This window comes from Corvus moneduloides, chromosome 1, assembly GCF_009650955.1.
Source record: "Corvus moneduloides isolate bCorMon1 chromosome 1, bCorMon1.pri, whole genome shotgun sequence".
Classification (NCBI taxonomy): domain Eukaryota; kingdom Metazoa; phylum Chordata; class Aves; order Passeriformes; family Corvidae; genus Corvus; species Corvus moneduloides.
In genome coordinates, this window is record NC_045476.1 from 95,286,290 (window position 1) to 95,294,295 (window position 8,006).

The 8,006-nt window shown below is 47.4% G+C and overlaps 1 protein-coding gene across 2 annotated transcripts in view; it reads right to left on the bottom strand.

Annotated features, from left to right (window-relative positions):
* The window catches only part of GALNT1 (polypeptide N-acetylgalactosaminyltransferase 1), an 87,301-nt gene extending 84,941 nt beyond the window's left edge, over window positions 1–2,360 (bottom strand). For both annotated transcript variants that reach the window (XM_032119003.1, XM_032119010.1), the window contains exon 1: window positions 2,153–2,360. The gene's annotated coding sequence lies outside the window, so the exon portion shown is untranslated. The remainder of the gene's footprint in view (window positions 1–2,152) is intronic.
* Between the last annotated feature and the right edge of the window lie 5,646 nt (window positions 2,361–8,006).

The following is an 8,006-nucleotide window of genomic DNA, read 5'->3' on the forward strand; positions in this document are numbered from 1 at the left end:
AAAGAATTTTATTTGAATTTGTAGGCTATTCCTTTTCTTTATAAGCACTGAAAGCTCCCAATACAGCTCAACTTGAATCTAGAGATGGTCCCTGTACTTCCATGAGAAGACACTTAAAGACACAGGCTGGGGAGGACTGTAGAGCCAAAGACCATACCATTTTGGTCCTGTGAATCAAACTTTTGTGCTACATGGACAGTCTGATACCATGTGCACTAAAACGAAAAAAAAAAAGTCACTAAAAATATAAAATGTAAAATCTGTCAAGAGCCTCTAATCTCTTGAACAAAACATGATGTAAATTGCATTCAAAGGAGCTAAGTATTTGGAAGTAACTTATTTTTAGATGAGTGTCTCTGGAGCTACTTTTTGTTCATAGCCCAAAGATTACACACTTTTTGTGATAGAAAAAATGAAAATATTTAACAAGTTTACAGCTAACATATAGGTTATCAACACATATGCAAGAAAGAAAGGACAGCAGGATACTATTTCCCTACAGCAGCAATTTGGCATTGAAATTTATTCCAAATTACTTCCATTCTTTTTCTGTAAAACTTATTCCTAACTCATTTGAACAAATCCGCTCTGAAATGATGAGGGGGGAAGAATAAATCTTTGTGTAAAAGTGAAACAATACCACCTCACCACTAGGCTCTGAAACGACTGTCACATGGTATTTTTAAAGCTTTTTCATGACTTTTGTTAGTATCTTTGAATTGCCCTAGTCCTATAAGAACAAGGTACATGAGGAATAAGGTATACTCATTCAATGCAGCTTACGATTCTGAACAGACAGACATCATCCAGTAATAGTCCAAGTGCTGTCCTTATCACCTTGATCTCAAGGGTGGCTTGTATGTGGTGTCCTTGCCAAGTAACATATGTATCATTTTTCTGAAGATGACCATGCTGCCACAATTTCCCTACTGACCATAATTGTCTCAGGCTTACATTCGTGTTTCACAGGTAAGCCTGAGAAAACGCAGCAAACAAATTCAAAGTGCTAGCAATACCACTCAAAAAAAAAGGCCAGCATCACAATTCCAAGTCACAGAAAACGATGAAGCTGGCACTAGAAAGTGAAGTGCTTTCTTCCAGATAAGTAATCCTTTGTATTCACAAGAAAAACGAATTCTGTGGTGTTCCAAGTGTTCAGGGTAGCATGATCTTTACAAACGAGTGAAGTTGAGAGCAGCAATGCATAATAATACATGGTTAGTTACATAGTTTTGGTTTGCACAGCTGTTGGCTATGTTCGTTTACTGTTCATCTAGTGCCAACACCATTTATATAAACAGAAGAGGCTGTTTCACTCCTGTTCATCGCCATAAAAGTTATTTCTCTCAGCAGCTGCTGCACAAAAATCAGTTTCTATTTCAGTATCTCACGCTCTAAGTTCACGAAGTGGCAGGTTCCAGAATCCACTAAAAACAAGTGTGACCTAAAGAAACTTGCCCATACTTAATAATAAATGCGGAGCGGAGGTGGAGGGGGCAGAAGACACGCACTTCTGCTTTCCTAGAGTGGAAGGAGGTAGTAACCCTCTGTTAACACGGCTAAAGGCACAGGAAAACCAAGTTCCATTAGGCAACCACTCAGAATGAGAGCTTCCCCGACTCTCTTCAGCTTTATGAATTAAAATGCAATAAAATAAGGCTGAACCGGAGCCCAGCAGATAAAATAAACTCTAGAATATTAGTCACATGTTACGTAATAAACATCAACTGAACGAACTTGATGTGACAGCGGTGAAGAGGTAGAGCCGGGGATGCAGCCCTGGTACTCCCCCCTGCACACACACACACGGCCACGCTGCCGGAGGCTGCTGGCACACAGCAGCTCCCGACCCCTGGAAGCAGCAACAGGACGTCCCCAGCCCCACGACCCTTTCCCCGGCACGAGCACCTCGGGAAGGCGCCGGAAGGCGTTCGCAGGCTGTGTGTGCCCGTCCGCCCCGCCGCCTGCCCCCGAGCGGGCACCGCGGCGGGGTCACCCCGCTCGGAGGAAGCGGCGGCTCCTCAGCAAGCGGCCGGAGAGGGAAGAAGCCCGGCACTGCCTGAACTTGGCGCTTCCCTTCCTCCGAGCCCCAGCACGGCTGGGAGCGGGGCGGGGTGAAGCGGAACCCGAGGCGCCCGGAGCCCACACTCACCTCGGCCCTCCTCTCCGTCGCTGCCGAGCGGACGTCGGGGCGAGGCGAGGAGCGCCGCCAGCCCCGCCGCTGCCGCGCCTGTCACCGGGCGCCCGAGCAGGAGAGTCCCGCAGGGTAAATCCTCCGGGCGGCGGCGGGGACGAGCCGCGCTCCACCCGCTCGTCGCGGCGGCCGCTGCCTCGCACCAAGTTGAGGCGCGGCCGCCGCTGCCGCTGCGCCGCCGGCGGCTGCCGCTACAGCCACGGGGAGCCGGCGCCTCCGCTCGCCGCCTCGCTCCGCGGCCGGGGAAGCAGCGCTGCACCGCCGCCGCCGCCGCCTCGGCCCCCCTCTTCTTGCGGCTGCCGGGAGCCGCGCTCCGGGCGCAGCGGCGTGGTCACACGGAGCCCCGCGGAGCAGCCGCCGCCGCCGCCTCCCTCGGCGCCTCGGAGCCCGCAGCTGCAGCCCCCCGGCGGCGCCCGCTCCGCATGCCCCGCGCTCCGCCGCTCCCGCTGCTGCCGCCGGCGGCAGCGCCCCCGCCCGCTCTCCCGCGCACCACCGCTGCCGCCCGAGCCCCGCTCAGCGCCGCGTCTCCATCGCCGGCGGCAGCGGCGGCGGCGGCGCGGGGAGGCGGGATCAGGGAAGGGGCGGTGACCGCCCCTCGCGGCCCCGCTCCGCCCCGCCGCTGCCCCGGATGTGCGGGGGTCGCCGTGGCGGGGATGTCGCTGCGCGGGGCGCTGTCTCGGGCGTGCGGGTGCCCGCCGCGGGAACCGCCGCCCGCCCCGGTGCAGCAAAGCCGGCGGTCGCCGCTGCCCTCGGTGCCCGCGGGTCCCCGGGCGAGGGCGGCTGCCGGCTTTGGCGGGTTCTGGTGCAACACGTATCGACCCGGGGGTCCCTGGCTGAGGGGGCCGCGCGGTGCTTCGAGCGCGGCCCTGCGGGCTGTGGGTGCGTGGCTGCCAGCCGGGTTGCGGCTCTCCGTGGTGTGCAGCGTTTGCAGCCGGTGAGCAGGTGTGGTGTTTTCCTGTGTCATCCCTGATGCGCTGGCACCTGCTGCACCCGCGCTTACGTGTGCTTTAAAAGTAGATCTGGTCGGTGGGGACGAGCGAGGACCGCGTGGCACCGTCTTGTCCTTCCTACGCCTTGTGATGGGGGTCAGCAGCAGCTCCCAGCTCCTTGCTGGGCCCACGGTTGGCTTTGGCATAGCTTGTGTGCCGTCAACGTGGTGCGCCGACAGCGCTGTTGGGACGGATAGCTGAAACACATGTTGCATTGGGTCATGAGGTTGAAAAAAGCCTCTTCTTAGCAGTGGCCCCTGGGCAAGGAAGCATCAAAATGTTACGTATGTGCCCTAGGACCACATTTGTGTACTAAGATTATTCAGTGCAACCAGACAATTACTTCACACACACACACTCCAAGATATATTCTGACACTTGAATTCTGTGAAGTGTTTTATCTTCTCCCTAATCTTAAATTCAGCTTTTTAAAGTTTATAGATCAAAGTTTGTATGTCCCCTTTAGAAAGTCTAACTCACAAAGTTTCAGCGAGAAAACGTTGGGTTTCCTTGACGAGTGAATCTTAAGTCTCTGAAATGATGTATAACTTTAAAGAGGTATTTGTTTACAGAACCCAAAAACCATGCTGTGCTCATTATAAACATTTTCAACAAGTTTCTTGGCAGAAACCCTATATTCAAAATAGAACTTAAACAGGGAAAGGAAAAAAAGTGTGCAAAGTTAGGTGAATGCTGAACACGTCATACTGATGCCTCACAATTCTGTGGGGAATTTTGCTGGTGCTTCCATTTATTTCTCTCTTTAAAGATCTTTCTGTTCAGTCACTGACTGGTTCCAGCCCTTTATCCACAACAGAACTTGAAGTTACCCTATGGTGTTTTTATTTTATTTAACCCTACGAGCGATTTTTTTAAAATTTTCTTTGCAACATCTGCAGGTGCTACTTGCTCTTGCTGCCCTCCGAAGTAACTTAGGCTTTTTTAGAGGCATTTAGGTTTTCCAGCCACTCATTTGGGATGCTTTTTCTTCAGACAAAACCAGCGAGTTCAGAACCCTCATGTACCCACACAGATCCACTGAGGATGAGTACTTAGTTTGCGAGGTAGCATACAGGACCCTGTTTATCCATATATTTTGATGCATATTTTGAAGCTCTTTCAGGCCCAGCCTCTTTAAGGAGAGTGCAGGCAGCAGCATGGTGGTTCTGCTTGAAATCCATCTGCCTGTTCTCCCCTCACTGGGGAAGAGTCAAAAGTGCAGGATAGATTCCTGAGAAGACATCTAGCCAGGGTGCACTGAGGATTAGACTAAAAGGGGATTTGGCTAATATTGACTGAAATAGTTTGAATTAAAAAAAAAAATATTTTGGAAAATGCCTAAAGGTGTAGTCAGGTGACAGAATAAACATTCCTGTGAAAATACCAAGGTAGCCAATGCATAAACAGTAGGACAAGGGGGCATTCTTTGCCCAGTGGAGGGCTCTCACATATGTTCACCTTCAGTGAGCTGAATGGTGTGCTTAAACAACTTAAATGTTTGAGCTTTGCTGTATTGCTCAGCTGATACATCCACCAGGGAGTGTGCACTGTGACAGGTAGCTTCCCTGTGAGAGGCAATGCACACAGGAGCTGTCGAGCTGCCTTCACTCAGCATTTTTAGGCTGGGCTCTAAATATGTGTGCGCTTATACCCAGGCAGATAACACAAGAAGTATCAGGCTTTTCTATGAAAAAAAAAAACCAAAACAAAAGTGTGTTTTATATTTACACTAAATTTTTTTTAAGTGATCTATTGTATGCAAGCAGCTTAACACTTTTTCTGTTATGATTGATGATGCCATAGGATGTATCCCAAGTGCCTCTGGTGGAATGTCTTTATGACACCTCAATTATCTATTCTATTGCATTGCAGCCAAGTCCAGGAAACTCACTTAGCAAAAATGTTATTAATTTCATGAAAAGAAAAAGTCAGTGTGAGATGTCTAGATACAGCCAAAGACACTTTAAGAAATGACATGAGTTCACTAAACTCTGTAAATAAAAATATATAATTTAGGAGTAAGTGAACTTTCAAAAATATAGTTTATAATTTAAGGACTGATTTTATGGTATTTGTATTTAGAGAATTATACTGAGATTCAGGTTTATAGATTGTGGAGCACTACTAAGTCAACTTTGTAAAATTACTATTGGAGGGATGTTTTACAACATGTACATCTTTAAGGCATGAGAACAAATAAATAAAAATCTTTGTGTGGTCTGTAATTATAGTCAGTGCTAGCCTTTTGATTTCATGAGACTCTCAAATTCTTCTAACATACATGTTGCACAATTGCCTGGAGGGAAGCAAGAAAAAACTTCGAGTATTTTTCTTACTTTGGTTATGTGTTTACCCAAGCTGCACCACTCCTCCTCCCAGAATCCCATGAAATACCAGGTCTAAGGAAAACAGTAGAGGAGAACCTCCTGTGTAATTTGTACTACAGCAGGCACTAATGGGCACAGTTCCCTGCATAGGTCTCCATCCTACATCTGGAGCCCACCTACAGCTGCAGAGAGGTGAATTGACCATGACAAATGCCAAAGCTGCCAGATGAAGAACTGAAGTTCAGGCTACCTACAAGATAAATGGAAGCATCAGTGACTAGACCCCACAGGCAAGGTACATGTAACTATAATTCACATCAGCAGCATGACTTAGTGTCCTGAGGACAACAGCCAGGAGTAGCCTTGCCAAAGAACCCCCACAGAACTGGGATTAAAATACTCCCCAGCTGAAGGAGGTCACAGTGTCAGGGTTTTGCAGTTTGCTGCATCTGAGGCAGCAGCTCATTTGAACTGCAAATGGGCAGTACCTTAGTGGAGGTCATTTTGCACTCATTCAGTATTTAGATGGCACTTAGAAATCTTAGAAATAAAAAGTATACTTATGTGCCAGATAGAGTCCGCTTTGTCAAAAGGAAGAAATATGTAAATACTGTCTGCACATCAAATTTGGGGAAGTGTTTGTCTCACCAGAGCTAATTGCCAATGAGGAAATTGCCATTTATTGTTGAGGTTGGTACAAAGGGTGTCATTAACTAACTTTATTACAGCAAAAGTTGAACTGTATTTGCATTATTTCCATCGCATCGTCTTTGCTATACAAGCTGTCTGAAATAGCTGTTCCTGGAACGTCTCCAACAAAGCATTCTCTTCGGGGCTACTAACTGCAAATAAGATTAAACTTTAATATGCCTGGTAATCAGTTGTCTTTTAAAGAGTGCAGTCTGATTTCTTATGGTCAGTTGGGATCCCACATATCCTCGTCTCCTCTGTTTTTCAATTTGCTGCTTTCAATAAACCAAAAAGGCAATTTGCCAACAGATGTCCTTTCACCACTTTTCCTGAAATGGAGCACCATCTGAGAGGCAGTCATACACAGCTTCTACTCTAGAATCCCAGGCTTCTGTCTTTTCAATGCAACCTCTTTTTTTTTTTTTTTTTTTTCCCCTTGAGCCTTGGGGAGAACAAAGTGCTTTATGCCCTTCATTTGTTCCCATGACATGCAGTGAATAAAGGTGGGTTAAAGCTCCTTTGCTCAAAACCGAACAACAGGAGCAAGTAATCACTCTATTCCTCACTCAGATCTTTGATTTGCTCCAAAAGAACTGTGGCTGTACTGAATGGATTTTTCTTGATATCAATTAAAACACCCTTTGGGGCAAATGGCAAAAAGAAAGAGCACCACAAGAACTTGTCTGTCTTTCATGAACCCAGTCCTACCTCCCAGCTGATCTGATCTCACCCGACTTTTAAGGATGGAAGGAGGGAACAGCTGGGTTTCTGCTGATACCCAGATGGAGGGTAAGAACACCATCTCACCTCCCAAGGTGAGGAGTACAAAGGTCCCAGCACTCTCACTTCCCATGAATGCTCCCTGAGCCGATGAGTGGAAAGCCCTTGTCTGATTTGCTGCTTTGCTGGGAAGGACTAAAGGGAGAACAGGTCTCCTTCACAGCACCCTTCCCCCTATATTGGACTGGCACTAGGATGCTGTCCTTTACCTGAGGAGAAAATTAAGGACAGAAAAACAGTGAGACCGGACCTGCAAGACTGGACTATGTAAGCCTAGCCCTAAAGATATCATGTGGGTTTGACAGCCTAATAATTATTGAATTACTTGGCATCCCGTGCAAGCTGCATAGCAGCCACAAGGTGCTACTGACATCTATGCTGCAATACTGTACCATGGAAGGGTCGGGAGTTGCAGGAGACCATGAATCATTAAGCAAAGCTTTTCATAAAAGAGCATGCTGTAGGTGACTTTGCCAGGTTTTTTCCAATATTCCTAAAATTCATCTTGACGGATACTATACTTTTCCTATTGGGCCTACTGGAGGAAACCACCAGAGACTAACAAATTCAGACTTAGTTCCCCATTGGAGGATAGTTTCTCAAATCTCAGTCCTTAATATTTTTTTTTTCTTAACTCTCCCATTGAACAGGTTGCCCAGAGCAGTTGTGGAGTCTCCCTTACTGGAGATATTCAAGAACTATCTGGACACAATCCTGTGCCATGTGCTCTAGGACGACCCTGCTTGAGCAGGGAGGTCGGATGAGACAACTCACTGGGATCCCTTCCAACCAAACCCATTCTGTGCTGAAAACAAGCTTTCACACAGCATCAGAGCATATCAGTATATTCATCAATTTGGTTGTCAGAGGTCCAAAAGGATTTAAACCAAGTTGGCCAAAGTAGGAGGTTGCTCCTAGATATAAACATTTCAAAGAATGTGAACACCAGTTTTCAAAACGTTAAAAGGTTTTGGCAGGTATGAAAGTGCTTCCATTAAACCTGGAACATATTCATCACTCTTACAC